This window comes from Cyclopterus lumpus, chromosome 17 (genome assembly GCF_009769545.1).
Source record: "Cyclopterus lumpus isolate fCycLum1 chromosome 17, fCycLum1.pri, whole genome shotgun sequence".
Classification (NCBI taxonomy): domain Eukaryota; kingdom Metazoa; phylum Chordata; class Actinopteri; order Perciformes; family Cyclopteridae; genus Cyclopterus; species Cyclopterus lumpus.
The window spans coordinates 17194006-17214225 of NC_046982.1; the positions used below are offsets into that span (position 1 = coordinate 17194006).

General features: G+C 41.9%; 1 pseudogene; it reads right to left on the reverse strand.

Moving 5' to 3' along the window:
* LOC117746375 overlaps positions 1–20220 on the reverse strand; it is a 76460-nt pseudogene that overhangs the window by 9676 nt on the left and 46564 nt on the right.

Genomic DNA, 20220 nt, shown 5'->3' on the forward strand with positions numbered 1-20220 from the left:
ATTTAGTTGTTTCTGGTAATAAATGTATGTATTCTTGAAAAAAGGCCATAAGGGATTGACAAGGGTTTGGGCTGAAGGAGGTTTAACTGCAGCAGAGGGGTGGGGGGTGGGGGGAATACATAAGAAATGAGCTGAACAAAAGAAAGCTCTCATTGATTTAATTGGACAGCGCAGTTTCAGTGCATTTACCTGACGACTCCGCGGTCAGCATGAACCGTTAATGCTCTGCTGTCCATCAGCTTTCTCTGAGTCATTAACGCCAGAAGAAAAAAAGGAAAAAGATTGCTTATCTACCAGCAAAGTGCCAATTATATTGGACTCTTGGATGTTGGAAATGTAATTTTAAAGTCAAAGTGCCTCCTACTTCTCTTAAAAGCCACACGATAATTATGTCGCATTAAAGTTTATAAAACACATCAGCAAGTTTTCTGCTGTTTTATCCAGCAGTACACTGACCTGCCACCCATTAAGCAAACTTTTATCCTCTCGGCATCGCTCATCAGGTCTCAGTGATTAGACCAGAGAACATCTCCTTCAGCCTGAGACTAAATGTAATAGCCGGCCCGGCCGGGCAGATTAAAAGATGGTAGAGGCTGACTGGTGAATCGAGGGAGAAGAAAGATCTGAATGAGATCACAGAATGAGGAGGAGGAGGAGGAGGAGAGAGAGAGGGAGGAAGAAGGAATGCAGGCGAGGTCGATATCAGGAGAGGATGGCGTGAGTGAGAGGAAGAGGGGAGGAGAGGTAAGACGAGGAGGAAACGGAGGAAAGTGATTGAAAAAGGTTGAGGGAGGAAGGTGAAGAGGGGTGTAAAGAAAGAGTCTTGACAAGAATAATATAAAAGAATTAAGAGCGACCAAGTAAGACAAGAGAAGAAAAGAGACGCAATTAACTAGAAAGGGAACAATGGGGTCGAGAGAAAAGATTTGAAAAAAGGTGTTAAGAGGGTGAAAGAAGACTGCGGGGGAGAAGGAGGCACATGGGGAAAGAAGCTTATGAGAAGATTTTCATGAATATTAGAGGACGTTCAACCTCGAGTCTGAATGATATGGAAGGAGAGGAGAGGAAAAAATGGATGTGAAAAAGACCTGAGAGAGAGGGAGGAGCATAGAGGAGGAGAGGCGTAAAAAGAGGCTTGTTGAAAGTGATGCCCCCAATCTTGTGCGCGATCTTGCTGCAGGAAACAGAAGTCGAGGTAGACGATTTAAAAAGAAAATAAGACGCTCTACTTGAATCTTGTGCATCTGCCACGCAAACAGACTCCTTCAAAATAAAAGCCTCCCCACCGAGCTTGTTGACGAGCAGGGCCAGGGACTCTCGGTGGTAGGAGCCGACGTAGAGCAGCAGAGCCGGACTCTGGTTGGTCCTGAAGCTCAGGGACACGTTCTCGGCCCTCAGCGTCACGTCGGAGTAGATGGAGGACGGCCGGGCGCTGCTGTTCCGGCCCAACTCGTACGGCTCCTTGAAGGAGTAGCTGACGGACGTCCCCGGCTTGAAGCTGGCCGACACCTCTGGAGAAGGAGAGGTTACAGAGGCAGGCCCTTATTTGGAGGTATCCAAAATGGTAAAACTGATTTTACAACACTGTTTTTCATAAGAAAAAGTGACCAAAACTACAGCATTATAAAGCTTTTATTTTCTGTTTTTGACCACTGTCCCCATATTTAAATCTCTTAAATCTAAACGGAGGCTTTATTCTATGTTGTCAGATCAGGAGTTCGCGCTCTTGATTTTTTCGTCAAGGTGGAAGTCTCGAGTACTTTTCTTTCTTGTTTCTACATTATCTTTCATATTCACTCCCTTTTTGTTCTTTAAAGAAGATTTCATACCTCAAATACACCACTAGAGTCCAAATGGAACTGGACTTTCAGATGGATTATTAGATTTCATTTAAACCCATACCAAAAAGGTCCGGTAAAGACCCTTTTTGAATACTATGATGAGCAGTTGATTACATATTACAGTTCACATGTTTTACGTGTTGTTTAAGTGTTCATGATATTGTGTGCAACTGTTGTAACTCTAGATTTCAGGAATAGTTTCAGAACAAGATCTGAAACTCTGCCACTATTAGGGCTCTGAATGCTGGCAGCATTTTTCTTACACGGTTTATTACTTTAGGTTTATTGATTTGATTTCTTGCGAGTGGAATCTATTGACTTTTCATCCTGCATGAACACCATTTATTTCACTTTGCAGCATCTCTTTTGTTTTTCCTCCACTGAAGTAGTTGATCAATATTACCCGGAAGAGAATTATTGTATTGTTTCAATATTATAATCAATTGCTCACGGTAAGTACTGCATCTAAACAACTGTGACATTGCGACACATATGAAGAAAACAACACCTCCCTACTAACCACAGAAAACAGCTCTATTGATACAGATGAAGACCGTTAAAGTAGATTTCTGTGGTTGTTGGGAAGAAGACAAAGTGATCAAAGTGAAATTCAATACAGCCTTTGATACCACGAGCACTTCTTAAAGAGTGCAACGTGCATTAAAAGGTACACAGGAGTGATACAGATACCACACGTCTCTTCTTTTTATCTTTCTGTTTCTTTCTTTGCATTTCCATCCCCTGTGAGGGTGCATTCTGATAATGTATATGTATAATGTATCCTATAAGAGACCAGTGAATACCTGTGTGTCTATATGCACTAAATGACTGAGTAGACAACATAGTTATGGCACCAGAGTGAAGGACTCCACTTTGGCAATCTCCTTTTGAAACTTCAAACTGACACAAAACGCAACCTTGGATGTTGAGATACACGAGTCAACTGCAGTAAATGTAAAGCACCGACGAGGGGGCGGCGGCAGGATGTGAACCGGTTCTGTGCGGACAAAGTTGTCACAGTTTGATGAAGCTAAAGCCATTGAAAGGGTTTATTCTATGATGTATTTCTCTTTGGTTCTGTATGAGACCTGTTCAATCATTTTCTGCAATAAAGAAGAGAAGAAAAGTAGCAATCCAGCAGGGAAAGAGAAGACTAGCAGGTGAACATGCATGCAATGTAGTGTGCAATTTAGTAATGTCTACATAGAGGTGGTCTTGATCGGTCTTGGAATAAAATCCTGATTCCTCTGTGGCTGAGACCGAGACCGAGACAAGACCAACACCTTCAAAAAGTGTTCTCGACGGCTCTTGAGCATTATCTCTTTTAATGGCTGTGTCATACTGATGCAAGGATTTCTTTTATCTATCTATCTATCTATCTATCTATCTATCTATCTATCTATCTATCTATCTATCTATCTATCTATCTATCTATCTATCTATCTATCTATCTATCTATCTATCTATCTATCTATCTATCTATCTCATTATGATATATCTATAATTATATATCTATAACTATTATATATTGATATAAATCATTATATATGTTATGATATAAATATATATATATATTATTATAATATTATTTTACAAGAAATGTCTTCTAAATAGTTTTTTTTTTAATTTCATGGTCTGACTTGCCTAAACACCGGCCGCGTATATGCATGTACCTGTATGGCAGAAGACTCCCGTGTATGCGGACAGGCTGCAGTCGCAGTGGAAGCCGTTGGCTCCCTCCACACAGCGGCCCTGGTTCTGGCAGAGCGAGCCGTAGCTGCTGCAGTGACCCGGGCAGCCGGGTCGAACCCCCGGTGTGATCTTCGCCCTCTCCTCCAGGTCCAGGGTGACGCCGTTCAGCTGCAGGGAGCGAATACAACCCCGGAAGCCCTTCTGCCTGGACGCCGTGCCTCCTGAGGACATGTAATTGCGTGACAGTTTCTTTTAAATGCTTAATTTCAAACTTTTAAATTGGTATCACAAGCATCGCTGTCGAAGCATGAAGGAATCAAAGCTAGCACTTCCAGAACAAAGATTCTGTTCTCCTCCCTGTCCCTGACTTTCTTTTATGTCCTTGTGTGGATATTATTTTTTCCATTTTTCTTCCTCCTGTCATCTACACAGCATATCTACACGTCACCTCTCCTCCCCCAGAGGCTCTAAACTCTCAAGACTCTTCTTATAAAATGACACAATGGTGAAACGGCAACGAGGGAACAAGCTGTAGGAGGAAAAACTTAATCGGGGCCAAAAGTTTCAACGGCTGTTTTTCTGTCAGGATCTGTAGCGTTGTCGTGTTTCCTGTTTTATTTTGAAGTCCTTGTCTCTCGTGTCCTCTGTTTCTCTTCACTTCCTGTCCCTGTGATTGTCTGCCCTGTCCCTGATTGTTTCCTCCTGTGTCTAATCACCTGCACCAGCCCTCTGTATTTAAGTCCTGTTCATGTCATTCCCCCTTGGTTCGGTTCGTCTTGTCTAGATCGTGGAAGATCTTGTGTGCGTGTTTTGCATCCTGGTTTTTGAAGCCTGTTTTTGGAATCCTGTTTAGCAATAAAGTTGCTTTTCCATCATTGACGGCGTTTGGGTCCCGTGTTCCTGTCGAGCTGCACATAACATTTTCGGTCCAAAATGGCCTATTTCCTTCCCTTTCAATCCCTTTCCCTTTCACCCTTTCACCATCTCCAGCAGCTAACTTGGCAATCTGTCAGGTTGTGTTCATAATAGCTGCAAACCTGAGCACGTAGACATATATAAAAAAATACATGTCCATCTTTGCGTTCACACACACACAAATAGTCCTCATATGTGACGGCAGCAATCAGAATTCAAACGTGACAGGCTGTCATTTCTCCAAATATCTTGTTATTGTCCTCAGACGCCACTTTGCTCAGTGAACGAGCCGCTTTTCCACACCGACGCATCCTTCAGTCAGCCTTCCTTTCTGCTCTGACACAAGTAAATCATTGAAGCAGGTGTATAGGCATCGCAAAAAGAAACAAATGTGGGCTCAAAAGTTGCCATTTTAGAAGCGGTGTGTTGACACAATACTCAACTTATTGGGTTCTTACTGCGAATGATTTCAGTCAGTCTGACGAGGAATCTGCCCTACTGGGAATTCATTATAATAAGTTAGTGAATTAAAACATTTTCATGCATCTTGCGAACTCATTTGAGGTATTTCCCGACAAAATCATATATGCTATTAATAAATAGCAGGTGGATCAAAGAGGACATTTCATTGAATTGGATCTAAAGCAATAAAAGAAATCTAATATTATATATATATATATATATATATATATATAGGTTTTTATTTACACCTGCTTGAAGAACATTTTAAAATTGAAATAGTACGAATAATTGACGAGGTTTTGCTATATTTAATGTTTTAATTTAATATTTACATGTACAAACGCTACCAACACTTTATATTTTATTTATATGAGTAAGTTCATGAAAAAATAATCGGTAAATGGAAAGGGAGGTTGTCTGCTGTGGGTCTTTTCTCTGACTATTTAATGAACTACAACTTGAGAGTGAAAGCTGTCTCCAACACGACTTTTGGGGTTAACATCAGTTTGATAGCTAAGCCTGCCGAGAGAAGGTTTTCGACCATAAATCCAGTCGTAAAACATTGATCATAAAACATTTGGTGAAGACATGTGATGAGAGGAATCACTTCTGGGAAGGTAAGATAATTTCTATAGAGAAAAGAAGAAGAAAGGAGGGATTTGTGGGTTAAAGATTAAAGCAAAGATCAAAAAGTCCAAATGCAGATAACGAGATCTTCAAGATCAGTGAGAATTTCAACCTGGCGTAGAACCTCAGCTCCAACAAGAGATCCTGCTGTGAGCACACGTTGTGCATAAAAATAGAGACCACATGAGAGTGAATGCAAAAACTATTAGTGGAATGCAGATCAAAGCAAAAATCGAAGGTAAAGTGTGTGCAGCTCCCAATACAAAGAATCCCAAAGCAAAGCTTGGAAAGAGTGAAGTAGCTCAAAAAGGGAGAGTGAAGATGAGAACTTTGGAGCAGAGAGACTTCTCTTTTTTTATTTCTATCACATATCCAACAGTGCAGCCTCTGAGAGCAGGATGTGATGCAGTGAAACACACACTGCCACATATTTGTGAGGTAGAAATCAAATTCATTAGTACAGACGGGCTGCAACATATGATAGCTTGAGTGTCAGTCAGCAAAATTATAAATTTTAGCCACACTAGCTCTGGGGACGGCAACGTCGGTCTGTCATCTCCAAAACTATTGCATGTAAATTATTAATACGGTAAGAATCGGCTATAAATTCATAGGTCGATACAGACCTCTTTATTACTGCTTCAAACACAGAGAGTTTCTTTTGATGCAGATCTACGGGCTGGAGAGTGATCCATTAAAATAGTTGATTTTAAATTATCCTGACATTTATTTAGATTTATTTAGTTGGTTATTTCGTTGGTCATTTGTGCTTTTTTGTAGATATTAATATAAAATGTATGTAAACACAATGTTTTCCCTCCATCTGTCCACAACAGTCCCGTCTATTCTTACCTAACCTTGTTTGTCCAGCTCGTTGTCCTTGTTCTCAGCTGGTGTTTCTATATTTTGTGTCAGTACATCAGGAGTTGAATAAAACCCAACACATCATTTAGTTTGCACTCGTTGATAAAATCGGCAGACTGGTGACAGAACAACAACAGACGTAATTCTGAGGCGTCTATTCTCAGTCTGAGACCGACCTTCCACCAAAATTATAATGCATTTAATTTATATAGCGCTTTTCGTGGTACTCAAAAACACTTTACAAAATACCAACACATGTCTCTGTGCCTCCCCTCCCCACCTGCACCGGGCAACACATACCAAACGCAGACGGGCAGACCAACACCACGCTGTCAGAGAGCACTGCAGAGGATTTATGAGGTTGAAACCAACAAATACCTCTAATTACTGCACGGTCCTCTTTTTTAAACAAAATTGGGAAAAAACGGTTCCTTATGACGACGCTCGCAGCATGCAGAGAAGAAATATATCAGCGCAGCAGCCAACATGGATGCAAAATGCAGCGCCACTAAAACACTGCGTGTCTATCCGAAAACAGGCAGACATGAAATACTGCTTGCAAAGAATGCAGAAATGTAAACTGCTGTGTGTGAATATTTTACACCTAGAAATATCAGTCAATAAAGAAAGTGTAAAAGCAATCATGTGGCTTATAACTCCATCGAAATAAAGTAATCCACTGCCTAAAAGAAAGAATAATAAAGGCTCATACATACAGTGTTTAATGAATGATGGCTTATGAATTCATGGAAGACAACACTAAGTAGGCTGCCTTATAAATTTACGGAAGTCTCATATATATGCACAGCGTGAGATATCATAGTTTATCAAAAATGCACAAAAGGATTATGAATACAAACAAAAGTAAAACAAATTTCGTTGTGAATTTGTCGAAGGCGGGATTATGGCTCATGAATAAAATGGGCATAATCTCTACAGCAGCGTTGTGGTTTATGATTGCATGCACCTGAGCAGATATGAATATTCATGTATTTATATACATATATTATGTACTTTATATTTACTTTTCGGGCATACAGTCAATGTGTCCTTGAGAGAGCTAATATTAACAGTAAACACTTTGTACTTGTTATTATTTGTACATTAGGAGAGGTGGAAATTCATCAATCCTGCACGTCAAATCTAGACCATCAAGCCAAATAATTTAAAAAAATCTATTACCAAACCATTCTGGAAAATAAGGCCAGCACATTTTTATTAAAAAAACACACAAATATGAATCCTATATGAGACCCCCCCCCCTCGTAGAGGTCACATGGAGAATTCATAACCGATGGAGTTGAGAAAAACAAGGCTGCAGTATTGATGAATTTTGTGTTTGAGGTTCTCAGTTATTATAGTTATTATTACACGACGGCCTGAAGAATCACGTACAGGTCCAGCTTTGTTTACAGATTATTAAAAGACCCTCAATGCAAGAAATCACATCACTCACAACACACTTGATGTGTATTACTGCTCCCTGATGCATGTTTTATTTATCAAACACGAATATTGTTCGTGATCAGAAACCACCGACTCAGCGCTTTAATATAGTGCTAAGCAGTTTACGGCATTCAGCCGATAGCAGTTGAGCAGAATGAAACAGAATAAGGAAAGAGAGGATGTGTTCGCCCTTTTCTGAGGATTGTATCCCAGTCTGACGTAGATACACAGCACTCTGAGGATCACATCACGTCCTACCTGCTGCAGCACTGGATCCTCTGCATGCAAGGATATTGTCATCCACCATATGTATCACAACTTGAAGGAAATATGTCAATTTAGCAAGTGTGACTTCTGTAAATGTCCATGTAAATAATCTGTTGTCCTATAATACTGTGCAGAAATATGATGTCATGTATGCACAAAGGGTTTCCGTTCAATTGTAGTGATTTATTTATTTCTTATTTTATTTTTGCTGGTCACATCTATGTGGAGACAGAGTATTATTTAGACATACTCGATATGTTTTGTCTTTTTGTTTGTTAAAGGAACCCAGTGAAGTTCTTGTCCACTGGTGGCGCTATCAAGCAATGTTTCTTTTAATGTTTTAGAAAAACATTAAGGAGGCTACAATGTAATTGTTCTATGTGTCTGTAAAGTCATTTGTCTCACTGTGATATAAACTAACTTGAACAGTAAACCTCTATACTCCCTTGTAAAGATGACTGAATGCCTCCATAGGTAAATGACTCGTTCTGGGCCAGAGCCCCGAGTAACGAGACAACGCACTATCCTTGTCGATGTTTCATAGAGTACTGCTGCCTGGTGTGAACTTGGGAAAGAAACTGAGTTTTTTTTTGTCTGCCAGGGAGAGACTAAAAAGATATTTGACTTGCCCTGTGATCCTGTGATCCGGCTGCTGAGACGGAACTAGCAGTTCTCTAGAGAGCGATAAGAGAAACGAGATGAGAGAGACGAGGCAAGTATTTGTGCAAGTTAGTGCCGGAGAGAATCGGAGGCACAGTAAGAAACTGTCGTTGCAGAAGACTTGAGAAGTGGCCTTGAAACCACCAGCACTGAGACTAATGAGGAAAACACACAAGCATTTGCACTTTATATATTATATAACTATTTTACATTCCTAAACATCCCGTTAAATAAGCGCGACACAACAAACATAAGACAAAAAGAAAGAAAGTCACACTCCTTACCTATGAACAGCTGGCTGTTGAGCTGCAGGTGGAGGTGTCCGTCAGCGGGAGCCTCCCGCCTGGCGACAGGAAGTTGGTCCAATCGAAGCGACGCCTCCTTGACGTTCCGCTCGGCCCGGACTCGATGCCACCGGTCGTCGTTCAGGGGGACGCTCGACTCCACGCCGACCTCCAGCGGCCCGTTGCCGACGTCGAAGGAGAAAACCACCCGAGTGGAGGCTGATAGAGGGGGAGAGACGGGGATAGAGGGGCGATACGGGAAAGGAATGGGATATAGAGAAGTATCAAAGCAGAAAAAACACATAATTAATGCAATGTGTGAGTCATAATTAGATGATTAGATTCAACCAATTTCACCACACATCTCACACATTGTTTGACGAACGAAACACTATGAAGTTACTCGGTTGCCCGATCAACCAGATGTTTTCTTTTGTGTGAAGATATTTTACAAATCATGAAAAAGAACCTCATTGAACAATGAATTCAGGTCTGTCAATCAATCAAATACAATTTCCATAAAAAGCTTTTCATTTGCCGTTTTTCTTGGATTAAGTAATGCAAAATCAACAAAAAAAAAGTATCAGTTGTATCTTTGCTGCTGGAGAAAATGATCTTCCTCTGGACAAAAAAACCCCCAGAGACCTCAAACCAGGCATTCATTTGTGCAAACATCCTGTTTGCACAAATGAAAGCCTGTCTAAAACCTGCCAATGCCACATGGGAATAGAGGCAGGGGGGTTTTGACAATTAGGTTGGACTCAAGTGTGTGAAGACCAAACAAGCCGATGAGGGAACTGTAGAGCTCCCTGGAAGTAGTTTAATTACTCTTTCACAACAGAACAACAAACACAAAAACCAACAGAGCTTCTTTAGGCACAAGTGCAGCTCTCACAGGATAAGAACAAAAGACTTGAGAGCCTGCACTGATTAGGTGGAACCAGACTGCTAGACCGTTTTATTTTTATTTTTTAGATTGCTGAGCCCTGCAGTGTGATGTCATGCAGGCAACCTACCAGGTGAAGGCAGGTGAAGAATCTCTTCTTGGCCTCATGCACTCAGCCAGTAGCTTACAATACTGCGCTAGCACAGTTTTGAGGGCTACTAGTGAAAACATACTTAATAATATGATATAGCATCTCTACCAATAGAACTCCCTAAATGCCACACGCTGTTCTTTATAAAATTGAAACAATAGTCAAACTAGAATGAACTGCTACTCTTAAACCTTGAAACATTGTGCACATTAATAAATTCATTGTTATCAAAATATCTTATTCAGCATTTATTGACGAGTTAAAACTTTCACACCTTTCATTTTTAGAAATTGTCACTCATAATGGACACATTTTTACTTTTATGTGTAATCTATTTTGTAGCATTGCTCCAAGTAAAAAGGATCTGGATAACTCTTCACCACCGCCCATAGACAAGTTGCCCTCTGAGCCACAGAACCGTGAGTCAGCACCACGGCCAGCGCCGTGGCCCCGTTGGTGCTGCCCTGTTTCAGCACAACGGACAGCGCCGTGGCCCCGTTGGTGCTGCCCTGTTTCAGCACCACGGACAGCGCCGTGGCCCCGTTGGTGCTGCCCTGTTTCAGCACCACGGACAGCGCTGTGGCCCCGTTGGTGCTGCCCTGTTTCAGCACCACGGACAGCGCCTCAGTGCTCAATGTCTTATTATTCCTTCTGCTCAACTTTGTTCTCTCCACCAACCGCAAAGGATTTAGGAAAGTGCAGGTAAAGCAAACCTTCATCTTTCATGTTGTGCTGGTGAAAGGTGAGCATGTATTACTGTGGGAGTACAGCGCCAGATGAAACAATATCTCAGCCTCCTGAAGTAACTTCTTATAGAAATTGTTCTCAGCCCTCAGCCTCAGTGTTAGGAAGCGATCTGAGGAAACCGGCAGCAGAGCAGCAGCATTCAGAGCTGGAACAACCACACTGACAATGATTTCCCTGAGGAGAGAGGCTGTTGGTGCAGCAGTGTCCCTGTATTATTAGATTCTGTGTGTATGTCCCTTTAAATCCCATTTCTAAATCAATTCCCTCCAGAATAAAAATAGCAATCCGAACCAAACTAGGAAGGTAAAGTGAGGTGAAAGAACTTCAAAAGGCAACTATGGATGACTCTAATAACTGATACAAGCTGTTTTGAATGACACAGACCACTGCTGCCCATAAATGTGTACCGCATGCCATCCGCAATGCTGTCATAACCATATAAACACAAGGACACATTGTTGGGTAATACAGCTATAATTTAAATTACACAATATATGGCAGGCTATAAACATACGCTTTACACCCTGCCATATTTCCATGGCAAGATACAAACTAAATAAGTCCCTGTCGATTATTACTGTAATAATCTAAACGACACACTACGGGCCCCTAAATGTATGCATTACACAAGAATAAATCGACAGGAATTAATGGTGGGTCACGGCTGAAATGCCCCAAAGAGATCATAAAGCAACCGTCAAATTAAAAACAAGGGGGGCGTAAAAAAACAAAACAGCTCTGCAATGGATTTGAATTCTGTTTTTATGGATTTCACCTTGGATAAATTTAATTAGATTTGTTGGGAATGCATTGAGGGCCAGCGTACGTTATCTACGGCTGCACGTGCGTTCTGTGGGGGGGAAGGAAGTCGATCGGAAAACAACAAACAATGCAAGCAGAACAAAACGTTGGAAACACGCAAGCAGCACCAGCAGAAACCTCAATAAAATAACTGACCGTTTCATCTAACATCAAAGGGTAAGCGATACATTAGGGAAAATGTTACCATACTCCCTGCACTGAGAAACAAATTGTTATTGTACATGCAGAGTGTTTTTGTGAAGTGCAATTGTTCACTCTTCAATGAAAAAGGACACAAATTAGCTAGAAATCTGATTACGAATAGGGAAAAAAACCCTAATGCTTCCTTCTATTGCATCTTGTAACAGCATCGCACACACACATGCGCACTCACACAGAGTTTGGACCCCCAGCTCCTACTCACAGCTCAGTTCGATGCGGATGAAGTCTTTGATGCCCAGGTTTTCCAGGAAGACCCCTGAGGGGGCCGTGGTTTTAAACAGGAAGAAGATGTCTGCGCTCAGCTCCCCGTGGAAGGTGGGGAAGTGGAGGTACGACGTCTCCTTGTCGAAGAACGCAACGTTCCAGAAGTTCTCTGAGAAACACCACGAAAAGTTATTTGAATCAAATCGAATCAGAATCTAATTTGACAAATTGTGAAAGTTAATTAGCTCATTTCGGTGTACAGTACCTCTGGCTATGCTTTGACATGTGTGGCAAATGTGTAGATTTAAAGAGGTAATTAAAAACTGCAAATACAAAATATTTTTAAAGGAAAGAGTTTTAGTGTTGCCCAGTGACAGCTGTAATAAAACAAATAAAAACTACTCACAGGGTTTTATATTCTTTTGCGTTCACCACATAGTTCAACATGTTAGATGGATTAAACAAGATATTATGTGTCGGTGAGCTTGAGAGAGGTTGGTAGCTGGATTCTTTTCTTTGGACAGAGCCAAGCTACTGTGTGTCCGTTTACAATCGTTAAGTTGTGTTAAGCTGCTGACTCTATCTTCATCACAAAAAGACAGAAAAAAAGAGTGGTGTCGATCCTCAAAATGAGAGTATTTCCCAAAATGTTAAACTCTTCTTTTAAAAAGCATTTCTGTGCCTGAAATAACTGAATTCGAGTGTCACTAGTGTGTTGTATGAGGATTTATTATGGTTTGTTTGATAGAATAAACAAGCGACAACGGTCATTTTCATAATAGGAAGGTTTCTGTCATTGTGTTGAAACAATAGGCCACTTGAAGAACTGGGTTGGACCTACTGTCTCCGTGACAACGCAGCGGTCCCACCCTGTAGGCGGCCTCTGACTCCGGCCTCTGGATGTCACCCAGCAACAGGGACCTGACAGGGAGGCTCTCCGTATGGGTGAGCAGGCCCGAGTCCTCGGCCCTGCAGGAAAACACGGAGCAAAACATTTCGAATGCGCAGGAGATGATGGAGAAGTTCAACAAAAAGAGGTGGAGGTGATGTGGAGGAGCGGGACAACATTAACATGTAGAGGAAGAAAACGAGTGGCTGTGGAGGAGTCAACAAACCACAAACTATGCTACTTCGGTTGGTGTTTTAAATGTCGCTTTGGGACAACATTACATGTCTTAACTAGCAGGTGTAAACAGTGCAGTGAGTAGGTGCAAGCTCTTATATTTATTCCTGAATTCTGAGAGTCAACATCCATCCCCGGCAGATTGTGGAACTGCTACTCTCAAAACAAGACACCTCCTGTCCATTCACGCCCACACGGAGCTTCACGCACTTAATTCTCCTCTCGGCCCCGATGCGGGGAGGGGGGGGGGGGGGGGGGGGGGAGTTGGTTATAAAAATACATCCAGGGGCTGGAAAGACTGAGAGCGAGGAGTGTACACGGCACTTTGTGAGTGTGATGAAATATTGAAGAGCAGCAGCTCTGGTCTGTAAAAATAGAGTTGGCGTTGCACAAACAGCTTGTACTGGGAAATGAAATAAGGCAGGAAGTGAGGCGAAGGCGGGATTGTTTACAACGCGTGAGCAAAGCTCAAAACTGAGTTTTTTTCTCCTCAGATCAAATTCCAGTCGATTTGTTAAGTCAAAAGTCAGTTTAAAGATTGTTCACCTGTTAAGAGCATCTTTTCAATTAGGGAGAATACCTCTGATCATCAAATTCATATACTTATTTCCCTATATTCAGTAAAAGAAGACCTGTTTACCGTACAAAAATTGTCTTTTTCTAGACCAATTTATTTAATGCAAAACATAACAAATGAAATAATGAATCTCTTGTGTTAATAATGTAGTTCTATATTTATTTAGATATGACTATAAAACCCATTTTATCTGTTTTTTGTTGCAGTAACACTTTTTTTGTATGTATTAGTGAATAAATTGCTTTATTTACTAAATGTACGTTATCATTACTGTCTGGAACGTGTTGCATTTCAAGGCAGTCGTCATCATATTGTCCCAGTTATTAAACAACAAGTCAAATAAGTGACTTTTTTTATGAAACATGGTGGCTAACTGATGGCAGATGCTTGAACTGAAATGTGTACATTTACACAAGCAGGATACCCGGAAAAAGGCAAATAAATAAACAAATATGTGTTACCACTCCACGCGGTCGGCGTCACAGTTGCAGTAGTGCTGTGGGTCCACGCAGTCGCCCTGCAGGCCGCAGACGCACTGCTGGCTGCCCGGCTGGGCGCCGCCCCAGTACGTCTGGACGCGACCGGGACCGGGACCCCCGAGCCACCAGCTGAACGGAGAGCCCTCTGAAACACACACACACACACACACACACACACTAATTGTCTTAATATTCTGTGTACACTCACAAATGCACTTTCGTTTTGGAAGAAAAACGATGAAATGTGTGCTGACTGCGAAAAATCAAAAATATAATTTTTTTGATTTCTTCCACACATTAGACCAAAAAGGAATATTGTGACTTTATTTAAACACCATATTGACATCATTTGATTCAGCGCTGAGAAAGCATACACGCACATGTGCAAGCTAGGCATTCAATGATGATACACAAAAACACACAACAACAACAACAACAACAACAACGTTGTACGTGTTTGTTGCTTTCTCCTCACTTTCCATGAGTATATCTTGGCGGACAAAACTTTTTGTCCATTAAATAAAAAATGTCGTGATGTGAGCATCATTAATATGCGAACAAGGTCAGAAAGGGTCCATACATTCTCCAGGGGCTTTGTGTTTGTACAAAATGCATCATAAGCATTATAATGCACAACAACTCTCTGTATGGTCTGCTGGGTACAGCTTGATTAAATAAAGTCTTTGATAGAAAAGAATAACAGTCGACTTCAACCGGCTTCAAGTTAGAGAAGACTTATCTTACTTCTGCTGGTTTGAATCCCTGTGAGGAAAATCTGAGCCAGGATGTCAAAAGAGCCAACAAAGAAACAGGAACTTACCTGGCGTGTTGAGGAGGCGGGACTTCCTGCAGTGGTAGGACAGCTCCTGTTCGCAGTGCTCCGATTGGCTGATGACGGCCAACAGCTGCTCCTCTTCCGTGGAGTAGTCAAAGTGAACCGAGTGCTGGTCTACACCTGGAGACGGCCGGACTCTGGTCCGCTCTGTGTTGTTGTGCTGGATCACCATCCATGTGTTCTCCTCTACAGACAGACAGGCAGACAGACAGACAGACAGAGAGACACACAAGCGATACTATGATGCACATTGCACTTTATGGTCAAAGGTAGGAGAAACATGTTTACAAAGAAAGGAGAGGAAAATAAAATTAACAATGTTCTCTTTCATTATGATAAAAAGTATATAAAGCACCAAGACTTATTTAGATGGGGAGAATAATGTGTGTGAGAGAAAGAGAGAGAGAGAGAGAGAGAGAGAGAGAGAGAGAGGGATTGATGTGGAGAAGGACACAGAAAGAGATGATGACAGTCTGATGACAGGAGCAACATCGTTTACAATTATGTACATTTAAATCATAAAAACATTAAGTGATGATACGAGCATGAGGGGCAGTGTGTGTGTGTGTGTGTGTGTGTGTCACCTGTCATGTTGCAGTAGACTAGCTGCGGTCTGATTGGTCCGCTGCCGTCCACGTCGATATAAAAGTGTCCCGACGTGTTGCCGTTGTGTTTGTACGCCTCACAGGACTGCTCGTACTCAGCTGGGAGGGAAAATAATGAGATCAGCTCAACATGAATCACGTCAACACGTCGGCTGGCGGACGCACGCGGGAGCCGTGAGGGGAGGAGGACTACACACCGTGGAGGAGGTGCTGCCGCCATTGAATCACTGTCTCATAACCAGAGTGAAGACAATCATCTTCAGTTTTATTTCTGCAGCCAGCGTCCCGTAAAGTAACGATTAATCCAACTGGAGAGGACAGTAATGACTGATGGGAGTACAGAGACCCAATAAATACAACTGTAGACCTTTATCAGCTCTGCCTCTTCCTCTCTGTCTGCATGAGTCTTCCTCCCTCCTCTCTCGGCCTCTCGCACACACACACACCAGAGCATCTTCTGCAATCAAAGAATCAAGCCTTTCCAGTCCAAATCCATATCTCAAGGTTCCCACACTCTGCTCACCTCTTTATCACTCTTCTTCTCCACCACAGCCCGAAAGCCTTTTATTATCACATTTCCTCAGTTGTGGTTAGACAAAGGAAAATGCGACCAGCAATAAAAATGCGACCAGGGGGCGAAGCGTGAAGAGAAACCCTCCTCCTTTGGTTTAAGGATTTGACTCGAGGGAATCGGCACATAAGCTATAGATCTAACATCTCACAGCTGCGGTTTAATGTATTCATTCGCTATTTAAAACAGTGACAGCGTCATTAACCTTCATCATATTTCGCACACGCAAACAGGTTTCATCAGCATTCTGCAGTTTACAAAGGGGTTGTTTTATGTGAAAAATGTCCTCAGACAGAAACTAAGAAACAATGTGTTTGCTCCGTCATAACTCACAGTTTGCAGCACCTCCACTGAAGGAGGAAAATGTAACTGTAATTACTGGAAGTCTAGCTGGTCCATCTGGGATTGGCATATTGGATTTAACACTATAAAAAGAGCCTCTTTGTCATTTGCCAACTTGAATAGTCTCTTAAATATCCTTGATATGAATGAACGATTTTCTTTTCAATTTTGTATGAATATAAAAGTAACTATGGAAATGGAAATTCATTATTTGCCTTTCTTCCGCCGTTCTTTATTTTGCCAATCTCCTGCTCTCGGAGGCCACATAATATGACTGCCGACGCACTACAGTGTCCACTCGTAGCAACTAAAGCATGTTTCATGTTGCTTAGCACCTGGTTTAAACACGAGACAACAGGTCACGATGCAAAGAGAGCGGGGGGGAACTGGTGGAGCACTGGTGGCTGACAGCGCTCTAATGGTTTAGTCTGGCCCGATGGTTACGACAGACACTGTGTGTGCTGTGACTCACAGCTGTGGCAGGTCGCGCCGCTGTAACCGCTCTCAGAGCAGTTACAGTGGAAGACGGTCCAGGACTGACTGCAGCGGCCGCCATGTTCACAACGACTGGGAGAACACCTGAGAGAGAGAGAGAGAGAGAGAGAGAGAGAAGGGGGGGGGGGGGGGGGGGGGGGGGGGGGGGGGGGGGGGGGGGGAGAGCGGGAGAGAGAGGGGGAGCGAGAGAGGAAGATGGAGAGGGATAGAGAGAGGGGGAGGGAGAGAGACAGAGAGAGAGAAGTTTGTCACAAAGATAACATCCAATATCCTGAAAGACTGTGTGTGTGTGTGTGTGTGTGTGTATGGGAGGAACTTGCAGGATTTATTTTTCTTGTTAAAACAAGAAACAATAAAAAAAAAAAAACTATTATTAAACATTCATTTATATATACACCAAGACAGTTTACTGCCAGAAACCTTTCAAAGAGGAGAAATGCAGTTTCCAAGCCCCCAAAGAACACCAAGAGTAGATGTCCTTCATCTTACAATGAGCGTGTGTTTGTGGACACACAACTGTGTGTCAGGATCAAGTCTTTGAACTTTTGTTAAAAAAAAAGACTCTCTTTACAGCGTAATAATGAGAAATGCTTATTTTGAATGTAAATGTATGTGACAGCGTTTAAGTTTGAGTTTTTACCCCAAAACCCAGGCGGGAATATTAAAGAGAAACCAGATGACTGCACAGAATCTGCATCTTCCCCTTTATTTGGGTAAAAGCGCCGACTCTGCAGCCTGTCAGCCTGCGAGAGAGTGATTTTACCTCCATTCATCTCCACACCGCCGTGAACTAAAGCGAGCTGTTCAGCATTCACATTCAAATTCAACCTCAACTACCGCCGCCTGCTGCTGTCTTATTCTTTATGTTGAGTTTTTAGTGTGCAACAGATATGATTCTTAGGGTGTTGCCATGATGATGAAGATGACGACAGAGACGAAGGTGCATTGTTAGGAGTGGGAGACTTGAATATTCTTCTTTTATAAATTATGAATAAAGAGGATAAAGAGTATGTGATTTAGCTTTAACAATAATGTAACTTGCTAAGCTGCTAAAGCTTATTTGAATCACCCTCACACAATATTGTATAACAGATAACTCCTCTCCCCAATGCACACACACACACACACACACACACACACACACTCCAGGCACACACACACACACTTCCACCCCACACATATATCACGAGAACGTAACACAGATATCTTCTGACAACCGTGCGGTTTCTCCTGCAGAAACCAAACAATGCGGTGTCACAGATGGATAACCATTTGAGTCTCTTTCCGGACGACAAACGGCCTCATTTAAAACCACACGTCCATTGGAAAGTCATTCACGGAAACACGTTATTCACACTCACGCCCAAGGCGCCCATAAAACAACCCTTTAAAACACTAACTCAGGGTCCAACGGCTCTCTATCCCGCGGCACTCTGTGAGCCATTTGGCCAATGTAGACTCACCAAACCAAACAGAACCCCATTCCCATATTCATCAGCATGCTAATGTTGGACATGAATATAAATCTGGTGCACAGATTCAGGTGAAAATACTCAGACCTTCCCCACAGTGGGATCCAGTTTGAACCCTGTACACCCTCTACACATGCACAGAAGATAATAATAATGAAAGACTAAGCTAAGCACATGCATCCTAACACTTTAACGTTTAACATTTTTATAAAGGGTCCTTTAGATGCAGGTTTGGTGACAAAAGGTGTTGAGATGACGTTGTGGGTTCCTTGAGGGTTTGAGCTCCATTTGTGCCGTTAATGGAGACTTTGCTTAGGCCAAATCTTTGCTTCTGGCAACAATAATAAAGCACAAATCCACACCGCGGCAGGTGTAATAACCTGCTTTGAAGTATGACCGCCACACTGAAGCCGAAGCGGTGGGTCTATTTACCGCCTGCCTTTACAGTACAATATATCCCATGGGCCCAAAAGGCAATCAGCGGGATTACATTGAGACGGCATGAGGTTCATTTATTTTAAAGTTATTCTAATTTTAAAACTTTTTTTATTTGTTGTTGTTGTTTGTTGTGGGTTTGTTTCAGTGAGAAGTCAGATGTGTGCCGGAGCCGTATGCTGCTGAATGATATAATTAATGCAGGAACAGGGTTCATTAAAACCACTCAGCTGGTTCTCCTTTTCCAGCAAGGATATGTGGTCAGTTCAATACTAGTGTGTATGTTGGTGTTTACATTGGGTTTACTGTGTGTGTGTGTGTGTGCTCTCTGCCCTCGGGGGAGGGTTTATAATTGTTCTAATAATCTTATTAATTGTGCAGCTATTTTCCTCCCAAATGTCTCTCTTCCTGTCTGTCTCATCTCCTCAGGTGGAAGTTCTCTCTCTGACGTTGCATTGTTATTGATGACACACATGTTTTTTTAACTTTCGTTTATCATCTCACCATCAATGACTTGAATTGAAAATGACTCATTCATCATTTCCAAGTACTTTCAATTACACTTAAGATGCTTTTCTTACGTGCCATCATTAGTTGCATTAGATTGCATGAAAAAAAAAGTGACTAATCAATATCAGTATATCAACAGATAGCAAGTATTCTGTTTTTCATTCAGAGCTTTTAGATTGTCGCCCATGAGAACTTGTTTATCTTTTTTTCCCTCCAAAGATGTCTAAACGAGATAAGCAAAAAGGTAAACAACAAAAGCTTTAAAAGTGTGTGTGTGTGTGTGTGTGTGTGTGTGTGTGTGTGTGTGTGTGTATGTGCGGGCTTATGCTTGTCTGTGTGTGTCCTGGATGGTGCAGTCTCTCTCTAAAATGCTGCAGCGCTTCCCCTCAAACATATTTATCTGTCAGCAAAGAGAAAGCAAAAAAAATAAGACGAACAAAAGGTTGCTTCTCGTCGTTTGACAAAACAAGGGAGGAGAGAAGAAATATTTCCGCCTAAGAACCAACAAAACGTGCGACTGTTCGACAGAATGCAGCTTTTTCTCTCTGTCGAATCAACGATTGTGTTTATTTTTTTGCCTGGGAAGCAAATTGTTGAAGCTTCAAGAGACTTTTCCCTCGTTTCCTGTCTAAACGAGATAAACAAATAGGTAAACAACAAAAGCTTTAAAAATGATTGACTTTTGAAACAGAATTATATTTCTTAAA